The sequence below is a fragment of the Rhinopithecus bieti genome, unplaced genomic scaffold (assembly GCF_001698545.2).
Source record: "Rhinopithecus bieti isolate Rb0 unplaced genomic scaffold, ASM169854v2 scaffold_4967, whole genome shotgun sequence".
In the NCBI taxonomy this organism is placed as follows: Eukaryota; Metazoa; Chordata; class Mammalia; order Primates; family Cercopithecidae; genus Rhinopithecus; species Rhinopithecus bieti.
Window position 1 is genome coordinate 603,029 of NW_016804726.1, and position 14,827 is coordinate 617,855.

Here is a 14,827-nt window from a genome sequence, read left to right on the forward strand (position 1 = left end):
AGTTGAGACCAATGCCCAGCCACTTGGGGCTCCTCATGCCTCTGAGTCAACAGACTAACATGGTAGTTATGGTGTTGGTTGGGGTGATTGATTCAGAATGCCAAGGAAACTGGATGCCTGCAATACAGTGGAGGTAAGGAAGAGTATGTCTGGAAAATACAGATTTTTTTAGTGCATCTCTTAGTATTACCACGCCCTGTGATTAAGGTCAGTGGGGAAACTATAATAACCCAATCCAGGCGGGACTGTGAATGGCCCAGATCCTTCAGGAATGAAGGTTAGGGTCACCCCATGATATGGTTTGACTCTGTGTCCCCACTCAAATCTCATCTCAAATTGTATTTCACATGTGTCAAGGAAGGGAGGTGATTGGATCATGGGGTGGTTTCCCCCACTCTGTTCTAATAGTGAGTTCTTGCGAGATCTGATGGTTTTATAAGTGTTTGACAGTTCCTCCTTCACATGCTCTCTCTCTCCTGCCACCTTGTGAGGAAGGTGCCTGCCTCTGCCTCTGCCATGATTGGTTTCCTGAGGCCTCCCCAGCTGTGAGGAACTGAAAGTCAATTAAACCTCTTTCCTTTATAAATTACCCAGTCTCAGGGAAGTTCTTTATAGTGGTGTGAAAATGGACTAACACACCTTGTCAGGTAAAGAACCATGACCAATGTTGGGCGTGGTGGCTCAAGCCTGTAATCCCAGCACTTTGGGAGGCCGAGGCGGGCGGATCACGAGGTCAAGAGATCGAGACCATCCTGGCTAACACGGTGAAACCCCATCTCTATTAAAAATACAAAAAATTAGCCAGTGTGTGGTGGCTCACGCCTGTAATCCCAGCACTTTGGGAGGCCAAGGCGGGTGGATCACAAGGTCAGGAGATCGAGACCATCCTGGCTAACACAGTGAAACCTCGTCTCTACCAAAAATTCAAAAAATTAGCTGGGCGTGGTGGCGGGTGCCTGTAGTCCCAGCTGCTCAGGAGGCTGAGGCAGGAGAATGGTGTGAACCCAGGAGGTGGAGGTTGCAGTGAGCCGAGATCGCGCCACTGCACTCCAGCCTGGGTGACAGAGTGAGACTCCATCTCAACAAAACAAAACAAAAAACCATGACCAGCTGAGATGCTTTCTGAAGGCCAAACGTATAGGGAATGGGTAGTAGAAGAAGGAAGTTATCAATACCATCTACGACCACATACCACAATGGATTAGTTAGAGAAAAAGGACTGTAATCTTATGAGTATTTCCTATCTATTTTGTTAAGAAAATGTTGTGTGTAAATGCCGATTATTAAGCAATTTCTTTGTTTTTTTTATTCTTTTTTTTTTTTTTTTTTTTTTTTTTTGAGACGAGGTCTATGCATCTGTACGCACCAGAGCTAGGCGTGAGTGGCCGGTTCTTCGCTCACTGAAGCTTACGCCTCCCGGGTTCACGCCATTCTCCCTGCTCAGCCTCCTGGTAGCTGGGACTAACAGCACACCACCGATCGCCCGGCTGGTTTTTTTTGTATTTTTAGTAGAGAACGGGGGGTTTTTCCTGTGTTAGCCAGGATGGGTCTCGATCTCCTGACCTCGTGATCCGCCCGTCTCGGCCCTCCCAAAGTGCATGGATTCAACGCTTGAGCCACCGCGGCCCGGCACTTTTTGTTTTATTCCTTTTATCATGTACATAATATTTATTGACTTTTAGTAGATTTAAAATTTTTTTTACAAAATGATACAAAAAGTTGAAATGAGGCGGGCACAGCAGCTCACACCTGTAACCCAGCACTTTGGAGCTGAGGCGGTGGATCAACCTGGGATCAGGAGTTCGAGACTAGCCTGGCCAACATGATGAAACCCCATACTCTACTAGAATACAAATTAGGGCCGGGCGCGGTGGTCAAGCCCTGTAATCCCAGCACTTTGGAGGACCAGAGGCGGCGGTCACGAGGTCAAGAGAAGATCGAGACATCCTGGCTAAACACGGTGAACTGTCTTCTACTAAAAAAATACAACAAACAACTAGCCGGCGAGGTGGCGGGCAGCCTTGTAGTCCCAGCTACTCGGGAGGCTGAAGGAGGAGATGGCGTAAAACCCGAGGCGGAGTTGCATGAGCTTGAGATCTGGGGCCACTGCACTCCAGCCTGGGTGACAGAGCAGACGACTTCCTCAAAAAAACAAAAAAAAAAAAAAGAATACAAAAATTAGGCTGGACGGAGGTGCTTCACGCCTGTAATCCCAGCACTTTGGGAGCTGAGGCAGTTGGACACAAGGTCAATAGATCAGACCATCCTGGCCCAACGTGGTGAAACCCTGTCTCTACTAAATACAAAAAATTAAACTGGGTGTGGTGGTGCCTGTAGTCCCAGCTTACTCAGGACTTGGGAAGAGAATCGTTTGAAACCTGGGAGGCGGAGGTTGCAATGAGCCGAGATCATACCACTGCACTCCAGCCTAGGCAAAAGAGTGAAACTCTATCTCAAAAAAAAAAAAAAGTTAGCCAGGCGCAGTGGCTAACGCCTATAATCCCAGCACTTTGGGAGACTGAAGTGGGTGGATCACCTCAGGTCAGTAGTTCGAGACCAGCCTAGACAACATGGTGAAACCCTGTCTTTACTAAAAATACAAAAATTAGCCAGGCATGGTGGCAGGCACCTGTAATCCAGTTACTCCAGAGACTGAGGCAGGAGAATCGCTTGAACCTGGAAGGCGGAGGCTGCAGTGAGTCAAGTTCGCACCACTACACTCCAGCCTGGGTGACAGAGTGAGACTCTGTCTCAAAGAAAGAAAAAAAAAAAAAAAAAAAACAGTTGAAACGTATGGAGGGTTTTTTGGTTTGTTTTTGTTTTTGACACACAGCCTCACTCAGTTGCCCAGCTTGCAGTGCAGTGGCACGATCATGACTCATTATAGCCCTGAACTCCTGGGCTCAAGGGATTCTCCTGCCTTAGTGTCTTAAGTAGCTGGGACTACAGGCACATACCACCATGCCTGGCTAATTTTTAAATTATTCTTTTGTAGAGACGGGGGTCTTACTATATTGCTCAGGCTGGTCTTGAACTCCTTGGCTCCAGTGAGCTTTCTGCCTCAGCCTCCCAAAGTGATGGGATTACAGGCATGAGCCACCAAGCCCAGCCTAAGAAGTGTTAATTTTACATCATACTATTCAAGTTATGGAATAATGAATAAATACCACTCAAGAACTTTACCTCCTCTTCTGGGGGATCGGTTTAGTGCGTTTTCAGTTGTGCACAGGGTAATTGTTTCATTTAGGCAGAATTATGACCTTGTTACTGTCTTTACTTTGGGAGATTAAGTATGGTTTAAGGAGATGTGTGTGGATGCCAAGTTGACAAGGAATGGACTTGCCATGGGTAATATCAGGTGTCAACTTGACTGGACTGAGGGATGCATAGTTGGCTGGTGAAACATTGTTGCTGGGTGTGCCTATGAGGGTGTTTTCAGAGGAGATTTTTTTTTTTTTTTTTGAGACAGAGTCTGCCTCTGTTGCCTGACTGGAATGCAATGGCATGATCTTGGCTCACTGCAACCTTTGCCTCCTGGATTCAAGTGATTCTCATGTCTCAGCCTCCCAAGTAGCTGGGATTATAGGTGCCTGCTACCATGCCTGGCTAGTTTTGTATTTTAGTAAAATAGGGTTTCACCATGTTGGTCAGGCTGGTCTTGAACTCCTGATCTCAGGTGATCCAACCCCCTTGGCCTCCCAAAGTGCTGGATTACAGGCATGAGCCATGGCGTCCAGCCCAAAGGAGACTGATGTGTGCTTCAGTGGACTGAGAGAGGAAGACCCGCCCTCAGTGTGGGTGTGCACCATCCAATCTGCTGCCCACCCCCAACCCCATCCCACCCCTAGGACAAAGCAGGCAGAAGAATGGGGATACTCAGCTCATGCTCTCCCTCCCTCGCTCCCTCCTGGAGCTGGCTGCCTCTGACTCCTCCTGCCCTTGGAAAACAAGACTCCAAGTTCTTCAGCTTTTGGAATCTGGAACTTGTACCAGCAGCCTCATGGGGGCTCTCAGGCCTTTGGTCTCAGACTGGAGGCTGCACTGTTGGCTTGGCTGGTTCTGAGTCTTTTAAATTTGGACCGAGCCTCACTACTGACTTCTCTGGTTCTCCAGCTTGCAGACAGCCCCTTGTGGGACTTTGCCTCTGTGATTGCGTGGCCCAGTTCCCTCTAATAAATCCCCTTTCATATATATCTTATTGCCTCTGTTCCTCTGGAGAAACCCTGACTAATTCAGATACTTATGTTAACTCCATAACTTGGCTGTTGTGAGTAATGCTGCAATAAACATGGGATACAGATATCGTCTTGAGATACTGATTTCATTTTCTTTGGATATAGACTCAGAAGTGGGATCGCTGAATAATATGGTAATTCTATTTTTGGTTTTTGGAGAAGCCGTGTCTCAGCTTCTGAGCTGGGATCACACGCTTCTTGGGGTGGTTCCCAGCCACCAACTACGCAGGGCTGTGGTGCCAGGGCCTAGCCGCTTCTGCCTAACGTTGGACTGCCTTGCTCTGGGGCTTCCCACTGGGCTGGCAGAGCCCTTGTCAGGTCAGCATCACAATCTCTGGACCCCTTCCCGATGTGCTTCCCTTCTTCCTTGGCTAGTGCTCACCCCACAGACATATTTGGTGCTCCTCTCTCCACCCCAGCATCTGCTCCCAGAAAACCCAACCTGTGGCACTTTGTTTCTTCATCTGTTAAATGAGATGAGAAAGAAAAGCAACTTTTCAGCCGAGCACGGAGGCTCACACTTGTAATCCCAGCACTTTGGGAAGCTGAGGTGGGTGGATCATATGAGGTCAGGAGTTTGAGACCAGCCTAGCCAATGTGATGAAACCCTGTCTCTACTAAAAATACAAACAATTAGCCGGGCGTTGGCCAGGCACGCTGCCTCATGCCTGTAATCCCAACACTTTGGGAGGCCGAGGCGGGTGGATTACCTGAGGTCAGGAGTTCGAGACCAGCCTGGTCAACATGGTGAAACCCTGTACTAAAAATACGAAAATTAGCCAGGCATGGTGGCGCATGCCTGTAATCTCAACTACTTGGGAGGCTGAGGCAGGAGAATGGCTGAACCCAGAAGGCGGAGGTTGCAGTGAGCCGAGATCGCGACACTATATTCCAGTCTGGGCAACAGAGCCAAATAAATAAATAAAAACCACACAATTAGCCGGGCATGGTGGTGGGTGCCTGTAGTACCAGCTTACATGGGAGGCTGGGGCAGGAGAATCACTTGAACCCGGGGAGCAGAAGTTGCAGTGAGTTGAGATCACACCACTGCATTCCAGCCTGGGCGACAGAGTAAGACCCTGTTTCCAAAAAAAAAAAAAAAAAGAAAGAAAGAAAGAAAAGAAAAGCAACTTTTCATCCTTTTTTTCTTTAAAAACTTGAGCCTCTCCTTGGTTCTCTGGAGCACTTCCCAGTGTTTTCCGGGCTGTGAGCCCTCTTTAAATTATCAGGCCCAGAAAAGGATGGAAATGTGACAGCAGTCATGTCTCACTCCCCTTCCAGCTAAGTAATCAGCTCTGGAAGCCACTTGCTGTGTGGGCTGTAGACTGACTGATGCCAAGTAGCCATAAAACACCATACGCTGGACACTGTAACTCACTCCCTATAGCCAGTACACAACTCCCTATAGCTGTACACAATAGTGCACAATAGCCAGTCACTAACCAGTGTTATTTCTGTAAACCAGAGAGCATCCTTGAAACTCAACTCTGCAATCGCCCCCTCTCCTGATTAATCCCCTTTAAAAACTCAAGCCTCTCTTTTGAGCACTTCTCAGTGTTTTCCAGGCTATAGTCCTCAACTGTGGCCCAAATCACTCTCTATATTAATTTTGCCTCAGTTTCCTTATCTGGATTGACAGAGAATAACAAAATACTTAGTTGTTGGCCAGGTACAGTGGTTCATGCCTGTAATCCCCGCACTTTGGGAGGTCGAGGTGGGCAGATCACTTGAGGCTAGGAGTTCAAGACCAGCCTGACCAACATGATGAAACCCTGTCTGTACTAAAAATACAAAAATAAGCCGGGTGTGTTAGTGCACACTAGTAATCCCAGCTACTTGGGAGGCTGAGGCAGGAGAATTGCTTGAACCCAGGAGGCAGAGGTTACAGTGAGCCAAGATGGCACCACAGCACTCCAGCCTGGGCAACAGAGTAAGACTGTTTCAAAAGAAAAATAATAATTAGTTATTTCAAGAATTACACAACGATACCAACTTGAACGCCTCCTCCTGTATCAGTAGGCTGATTTTCCATTTGCCCCTTCAAATTCACTTTTCTCCCTTTCCACCCTGCCCTGGGCCGCAAGAGGTTGACCCTCAAGAACAGCATCGACAAACAGAGGTCAGAGGGCAAGAGGAGAGTGAGGTCAGATTATTTACTCCTTTGGACTGCTCCCTGCCAGGTTACTGCTGATTGGCCCCCTTACTTTTGTTTTGTTTTGTTTTGTTTTGTTTTTCCTTTTTGTGGAGAACAGGGTCTTGCTGTATTACCCAGGCAGGTCTCGAACTCCTGGGCTCAAGCTATCCTCCCGCCTCTGCCTCCCTGAGAGCTGGGATTACAGGCGTGAGCCACCACGCCCGGCCGGCTCCCTCACTTTTTAAAAAATTTTTATTTTTTGAGATGGCAACTGAGTCTTGCTCTATTGCCCAGGCTGGAGTGCAGTGGCACAATCTTAGCTCATTGGAACCTCTACCTCCCGAGTTCAAGAGATTCTTGTGTCTCAGCCTCCCAAGAAGCTGAGATTATAGGTGCCAGCCACCACGCCAGGCTAATTTTTGTATTTTTTTTAACTTTTTTCTTTTTTTTGAGTAGGAGTTTCACTTTTGTTACCCAGGCTGGAGTGCAATGGCACAATCTCGGCTCATGCAACTTCCGTCTCCCAAGTTCAAGCAATTCTTCTGCCTCAGCCTCCTGAGTAGCTAGGACTACAGGCGTGTGCCACCACACCTGACTAATTTTGTATTTTTAGTAGAGACAGGGTTTCTCCATGTTGGTCAGGCTGGTCTTGAACTCCCGACCTCAGGTGATCCGCCCGCCTCAACTTCCCAAAGTGCTGGGATTACAGGCGTGAGCCACCGCGCCGGGCTCCCTCGCTTTTTGACTGCTTTTTCTGGGTTCTGCCCACTTCTCCCCTTCCCTCAGCCCCCAGGCCTGGGAATGGCAGTGGCTCTCTGCTATTCACAGCCTCAGCGAGCTGACCAGCATTCCTTCTTGGTTTCCGTTAGCTATGCCCAAACCCTGGCAAATACGCCCTTTACTAAACTCTCCTGCATCTCCCCATCTGAGCTTGTTCTGTTTCCTTCTGACAACCAGATGGGTTCTCTCAATGAGGATACTTTCAACTGCTGCAACTCTTCTCAACGGATATGGTTTGGATTTCTGTCCCTGCCCAAATATCATGTCAAATTGTAATCCCCAATGTTGGAGGATTGCACCCCAGCCTGGGCAACAAGAGCAAAACTCCATCTCAAAAGAAAAGAAAAGAAAAGAACAAAAGGTATGTGGCACCTTCCCTTTCGCTTGTTTCCTCTTGCTCCTGCCATGTAAGATGACCCTGCTTCCTCTCCGCCTTCCAACATGATTTTAAGTTTCCTGAGACTTCCCCAGCCACACTTCCTGCACAGCCTGCAGAGCCGTGAGCCAATTAAACCTCTTTGCTTTATAAGTTACCCAGTCTCAAGGAGTTCTTTATAGCAGTGTAAGAGCTGACTAATACACCAGTGTCATGTCCAGGCACAACAAATTTCAAAGGGGCAAAAGAGACAATCTCTTCTTGTATCTTCTTTGCAAGAACAAGGAAATCTTTACCAAATGCCTCTCACCACAACACTCCTCTCCTTTACTGTCACTGGTAAGAATAAATCACACGCTGCTTTAGCCACAGGTTCCCAGAAAACAGAGTCTGAGACAAAGTGGGTGTGTCGGTATTTTACTGGGAAGTGCGATCCTAGGAACCACGAAGGAGGGTAGAGGAGCAAAGCAGGGAAGCAGATAGCAACAAAGCAATGATTTCCAGTTGGCCAGGGCTAAAAGTGTTTGATTGCTCTAACCTATGGGACTGCTGGGAAGCTACATGAAATATGCCTCAGGATGGTATGTCCTGGGGGATTTTGGGGAAAGCATCTATCCATGGCTTCCACCCTACATTGGTCAAAGGTTCCTCTAAGGAGTGTTAACTCTCTCTGCACTTCTGGGTTGTTCCTGCGAGGGCACTCCGTGGATTCCCAGATTCTAAGTTGTGGCAGCAACAGAGAAGACCCAAGACAGAGGGTAAAAAGCACACAGCACCGCGAGGTCACAGCTATATCTGCACCTGTACCTGGACTTGGTCAGGGACTGTGCCAGAGCAGGTCGATGGATGAACTATGAGCTAGGTGTGGTGAAGAGGACCTGAAGAGATGCACACGGGTGTCCAGTAGACATGCTCACCCCTAAAACAGTCACTGGCAAGAGGAATGAGATTGCTGTTGATTCACTGGTTTAAAGTAATCATTTGTAGTAGAATGGGTGTTGAGCATGCTACCCGAACTCTTCAAAGAGGATGTCCTTAACTCCCTCTCTAAAAGACCCCTTCACCCCCACTCTCATCACCCTATTCATTTCCTCTGTGACACTTACAACAGTCAGTAATCAGCCTGTGTAGCTGGCATTGTGGATTGACTCGCTCAGTGTTCACTCCTCCCAACTTCACTCCTGGCATTCAAAGGCCAGAGAGATCAGACCCACCCCTCTCTGCTTCCCGTCCTGCTCAGTCTTGGTTTAAATTCCTCTAACCCAGCTCGGTCATTTTGGTAGTGCAGATAATGGCAGAGATGGCCTAACTCCAGAGCCATGATCTTGTAACTACCTAAATCCCTTTGTGACTAAGTTACATGGATTTGTCTGGATTTGAACCCGAAAAGGACACCTCGTTCACTTATTAGCTTGCTCGTCATTATTTGTCTCTTCCCACTTTAGTTTAAGCTACGTAATACCAGGCACTTGCTCGTTTTTCCTCACTGTATCCACAGAGCCTAGCACAGTGCCTGGTATATAGTAGATGCTGTGTAATGATTTGTCTGATGGATGGATGAGTGAATGGAGATGGGAAGACTGTGGCATGTGGAAGAGGAGGAGATACTGGACAGTAATGCTGATTTTCCCAAACTGTAAACTTTGGAATGCCCAAGAGCTCAGTCCTCACAACGCCTTTATTCACACTTACTCCCTAGGTAAGCTCATCCAGTCTCAGTTTAAATTTATATCTCTATGAGCTTTTGAAATTGCTAAATAAAAAATAAAATAAATTTAAAATTTTATCTTCAGGCACGACTTCTCCCCTGAATTTTTTTTTTTTTTTTTTTTGGACGGGGTTTCCCCTTTTCCCCCCGCTGGGGGGCGGGGGGCGAATCTCGGCTCATGGCAACCTCCGTCTCCCAGGTTCAAACGATTCTCCTGACTCAGCCTCTTGAGTGGCTGGGATTACAGGCATGCACCACCATGCCCGGCTAAAACTTCTGACTCTTATATCCAACTACTAACCACCACTTCCCTTAGGAAGTGAATAGGCATCTTAAATGTAGCATGTCTAAAGGAGAACTTTTTTTTTGAGATGGAGTCTCACTCTGTTGCCCAGGCTGGAGTGCAGTGGTGGGATCTCAGGTCACTGCAAGCTCTGCCTCCCGGGTTCATGCCATTCTCCTGCCTCAGCCCCCTGAGTAGCTGGGACTACAGGTGCTTATCACCACACCTGGCTAATTTTTCGTATTTTTTTTAGTAGAGACAAGGTTTCACCATGTTAGCCAGGATGGTCTCAATCTCCTGACCTAGTGATCCACCCGCCTTGGCCTCCCAAAGTGGTGGGATTACAGGTGTGAGCCACCGTGTCTGGCCTAAAACGGAACTTTTTTGTGTTGTTGAGACAGAGTCTTGCTCTGTTGCCCAGGCTGGAGTGCAGTGGCACCTTTCTGGCTCACTGCAACCTCTGCCTCCTAGAGGTGGTTCTCATGCCTCAGCTACCCAAGAAAGAGGGAGGAGGTCCCAGACTTTCTTCCTTTTTTTTTAAGAGACAGAGTCTCACTCTGTTGCCCAGGCTGAAGTGCAGTGGTGCGATCTCAGCTCACTGCAACCTCCGCCTCCCGGGTTCTAGTGATTCTTCTGCCGCAGCCTCTGGAGTAGCTAGACTACAGGCGCACACTGCTACATCTGGCTAATTTTTTGTAGTTTAGTAGACACAGGTTTCACCGTGTCGCCTAGGCTGGTCTCAAATTCCTGAGCTCAGGAAATCCACCCACCTCGGCCTCCCAAAATGCTAGGATTACAGGTGTGAGCCACTGTGCCCAGTTGAGAGACATTCTTAAACTTCCTAGGAGGGCCTGGACAAATTGAGCCCCCATTGCCCACAGCAGCAAACTTGGCAACGTACCCTTATCCTGGCTTTTCCTTCTTCCCTGACTCACTCTGTTCCCTGACACCTGCTCCTTAAAATCACATCTAAAATAAACTACTGCACACAAGTCCTTGTTTCAAGCACTGCTTTTAGAGAAAACCAAATTAAGAAAATTGGTACCGGGGTGACAGTAGAAAGACGGGGCCCTCCCCCACAACTCCATCCAATTGAGTTTCTGGAATATATCAATTACCAGTCAGAAGCCAACAAGGATTCCATTGCTGGTGGTAAATAGGGGGCTCAACAACCCTGGCCTGGTGTGCAGTAGCATCACATTGACACTCTTACCTGTGGTTGGTTGAAATGAGGTATAAGTGGAAGAGGAAACATTGAACTATGCAGTAGCTCTAGATGTGAATAGTGTGGAAGCTGTGGTCATTATAAGGACTATGGAGTTAGCTGGTTTTTGTTAACTGCTTTGGAAGCCTTGAAGAAAAAAAAAATGGCAGACTTTGCGTGCAGTGGCTCACACCTGTAATCTCAGCACTTTGGGAGGCCAAGATGGGCAGTTCACTTGAGGCCAGAAGTTCAAGACCAGCCTGGCCAACATGGTGAAACCCCGTCTCTACTAAAAATACAAAAATTAGCTGGGTATCTGGCACGTGCCTGTAATCCCAGCTACTCAGGAGGCTGAGGCACAAAAATCACTTGAGCCTGGGAGGTGGAGGTTGCAGTGAGCTGAGATCAGGCCACTGCACTCCAGCCTGGGTGACAGAGGGAGACTCTGTCTCAAAAAAAAAAAAGGACAGATTAAAAAAAAAAAAAGGCAGAGTCAGATAGCCAACTGTCAATTCAGGACATACAACAAAAGCCAGAAAGCCTTCAAAGCAACAATTAGAGACCCTCATCTTCTGCAGCAATAAGGCAGACATTGCTGAGAATAAGACCCAGATTCTAATTGTAAGAGTTGCAGAGTTGCAAGAAAGATGGAATATGGGCAGCCCTAACGCATCACCAATGCCAAAGTCAAGCCTCTCATAGGAAAGGATTGGAACCCTGATGCCTAGGAGGGGACATCTGGATGTACTTGAGAACATTGAACCCCCAGATTTCTCTGAACCCCCTGAACATTCCAGGCCAGCAAAAGTAAGCCTGTCTCCCTTGTTGGAGGAGAGCAGCCTGCCCTTGTCTGGAAGTCATGCTAGGATTCAACTGACTTGCAAGAGGATATTTATCCTCAGATATACTCCTTATTTCCTCTCATTGCTTCTTCTCCTGACTCTTAACAGTCAGAAGTACAGGGGACTTATTTTTTGGGGGGCAAGATATAGGGGACTTTATTGATGGCACATGATAAGGTGGGTCTCCGTAGGCCCCACCCTCTTCAGGGGTCTGACATGGAAACTGTGTTGAGCGGAGATGCTCAGTATGGTGGGGGCTGAGCACAGCAGGGCTCCCCAGCAGCTGAGGGCCCCTCTCTTCCTCTTGTGCTCTCACTGGGATTGGTGGCCTGGGGCTCTTACTCCTTGGAGGCCATGTGGACCATGAGGTTCACCACCCTGTTGCTGCAGCCAAATTCACTGTCATACCAGGAAATGAACTTGACGAAGTTGTTGCTGAGGGTAATGCCAGGCCCACCATTGAAGGTGAAAGAATAGGTGTCACTGTCAAAGTCAGAGGAGACAACCTGGTGCTCAGTGTAGCCCAGGATGCCCTTGAGGAGCCCCCTCAATGCCTGCTTCACCATCGTCTTGATGTCACTGTATTTGGCAGGTTTCTCCAGATGGCAGGTCAGGTCCATGACCAACATGTTGGTGGTGGGGACACGGAAGGCCATGCCAGTGAGCTTCCCATTCAGCTCGGGGATGACTTTGCCCACAGGCTTGGCAAGAATGATGTTCTAGAGAGCACTGCAGCCATCACACTACAATTTCCCAGAGGTACTATCAGGAGTCTTCTGGGTGGCAGTGAAGGCATGAACGGTGGTCATGAGTCCTTCCACAGTGCCAAAGTTGTCATGGATGACCTTGGCCGGGGGGGTTAAGCAACTGGTGGTGCAGGAGGCATTGCTGATAATCTTGAAGCTGTTTCCATACTTCTCATGGTTCAGGCCCATCACAAACATGGGAGCATCAGAAGGGGCAGAGATGGTGACTCTTTTGGCTCCCCCATCTAAGTAAGTCCCAGCCTTCTCCATGGTAGTGAAGACACTGGTGAGTCCATAACATAATCAGCACCAGCATCACCCCTTTTGATTTTGGTGGGATCTCATTCCTGGAAGATGGTGATGGGATTTCCATTGGTGACAAGCTTCCCATTTTCAGCCTGATGGTGCTATGGAACTTATCATGGATGGAATCATACTCAAATATGTAGACCATGTACCTGGGGACAATGAAGGAGTCATTGATGACAACAATATCCATTTTGCTAGAGTTAAAAGCAGCCCTGGTGACCAGGCACCCAATATGTCCAAATCTGTTTACTCCAGCTGACTTTTACCTTGGTGCCTCAGGGACACAATTGGCACTGCATGAGAAGATGCAGCTGTCAGTCGAACAGGAGGAGCAGAGAGCCTGTCATTGCTTCCAACTCAATAACTGGGGTCAGAGCTCAGTGTTGTAGCTTGGGATGGGAAATACAGCTTCTGCTTTTGGATAAAATAGTCCACCCATGAGGACCAGGACCAGCCAATAAGGACTGGGAGAAATAAAGGGAACTATGTATGGGAGTGGATTTTTTTTTTTTTTTAAGAGCGGGCCTTGCTTTGTCACCCATGCTGAAGTGCCATGGTGCAAACACTTCTCTCTACAACCTCAATCTCCTGGGTTCAAGCAATCCTCCTGCCTCAGACTCCCAAGTAGCTGGAACTATAGTCACACGCCACCATGCCTGGCTAATTTTTAATTTTTTGTAGAGAGGGCCTTACTGTGTTGCCCAGGCTGGTCTTGAACTCCTAGGCTCAAGTGATTCTCTGGCCTCCACCTCCCATCGTGCTGGGTTACAGGTGAGAGCCACCGCACCCGGCCAGAAGTAGATCTTGAGGGTGCTAGACCATGATGCAAATATAAGGTTGAAAGGAGATAGTTTTGGCCAGGTGTGGTGGCTTATGCTTGCAATACCAGCACCTCAAGAGGCTGAGGCAGTAGGATCCCTTGAGCTCAGGAGTTCAAGACCAGCTTGGGCAACATAGCGACACCTTGTCTCTACAAAAAATTTTAAAAAACAAAATTAGTTGGGCGCCGTGGCTTGTGCCTATAGTACCAGCTACTAGGGAGGCTGAGGTAGGAGGATCACTTGAACCAGGGGGTCAGAAGTTGCAGTGAGCTGAAATCTCACCACTGCACTCCAGCCTGGATGACAGAGTGAGCCCCTGTCTCAAACAAAATGAGTAGGCGAGGTGTGGCGGCTCACGCCTGTAATACCAGTATTTTGGGAGGCTGAGGCGGGTGGATCACTGGAGGCCAGGAGTTTAAGACCAGCCTGGGCAACATAGTGAGACTCTATTTCTAGTAAAATTAGCTGGGCATGGTGGCACATGCTTGTAATCCCAGCTACTCTGGAGGCTGAAGCCAGAGAATCACTTGAACCAGGAGGCGGAGGTTGCAGTGAGCTGAGATCACACCACTGCACTCCAGCCTGGGTGACAGAGCCAGACTCTGTCTCAAATCAAAAAATAAATTAATTAATAAATTAATTTAAAAAGAAAGGAGATCGTTTATTGACAGGGGAGCACTCTTCTGTAACGCAGGATGTAGCTGGAGCCAGTTCTAACATGCTTCTGGGATAGCTCCACGAAACGGTCTATGATAATAAGGTGGGGATGCTGGGACGGCCATTGCAGAGTTTTGGGATGTTTTGTGCATGGTAAAATATACATAAAATTTGCCTCTTCACTTTATATATTGTGGTACAATATACGTAACATAAAATTTACCATTTTAACCACTTTTAAGTGTCCAGTTTAGCGGCATTAAGTACTTTCACCATGTTGTGCAGCCATTATCACTGTTCATTTCTAGAACTTTTTTTTTTTTTTTTTTAAGACGGATTTTCTCTATTGTTGCCCAGGCTGGAGTGCAGTGGCGCGATCTCGGCTCACTGCAACCTCCGCCTCCTGGATTCAAGCGATTCTCCTGCCTCAGCCTCCCGAGTAGCTGGGACTACAGGCACGTGCCACCATGTCTGGCTAATTTTTGTATCTTTAGTAGAGACGGGGATTCACCATGCCAGCCAGGCTTGTTTCGAACTCCTGACCTCAGGTGATCTGCCTGCCTCGGTCTCTCAAAGTGCTGGGATTATAGGCATGAGCCACCACACCTGGCCAGCTATACACTTTTAAACAACAAGATCTCATGACCACTCTCTCATTATCACAAAAACAGCAAGGGAGAAATCTGCTCCCAAGATCCAATCACCTCCCACCAAACATGCTTCCTCACTTCC

General features: G+C 47.9%; 1 pseudogene; it reads right to left on the minus strand.

Annotated features, from left to right (window-relative positions):
* Window positions 1-11,900: 11,900 nt before the first annotated feature.
* LOC108528457 (glyceraldehyde-3-phosphate dehydrogenase pseudogene) lies at window positions 11,901-12,864 on the minus strand (annotated as a pseudogene).
* Between the last annotated feature and the right edge of the window lie 1,963 nt (window positions 12,865-14,827).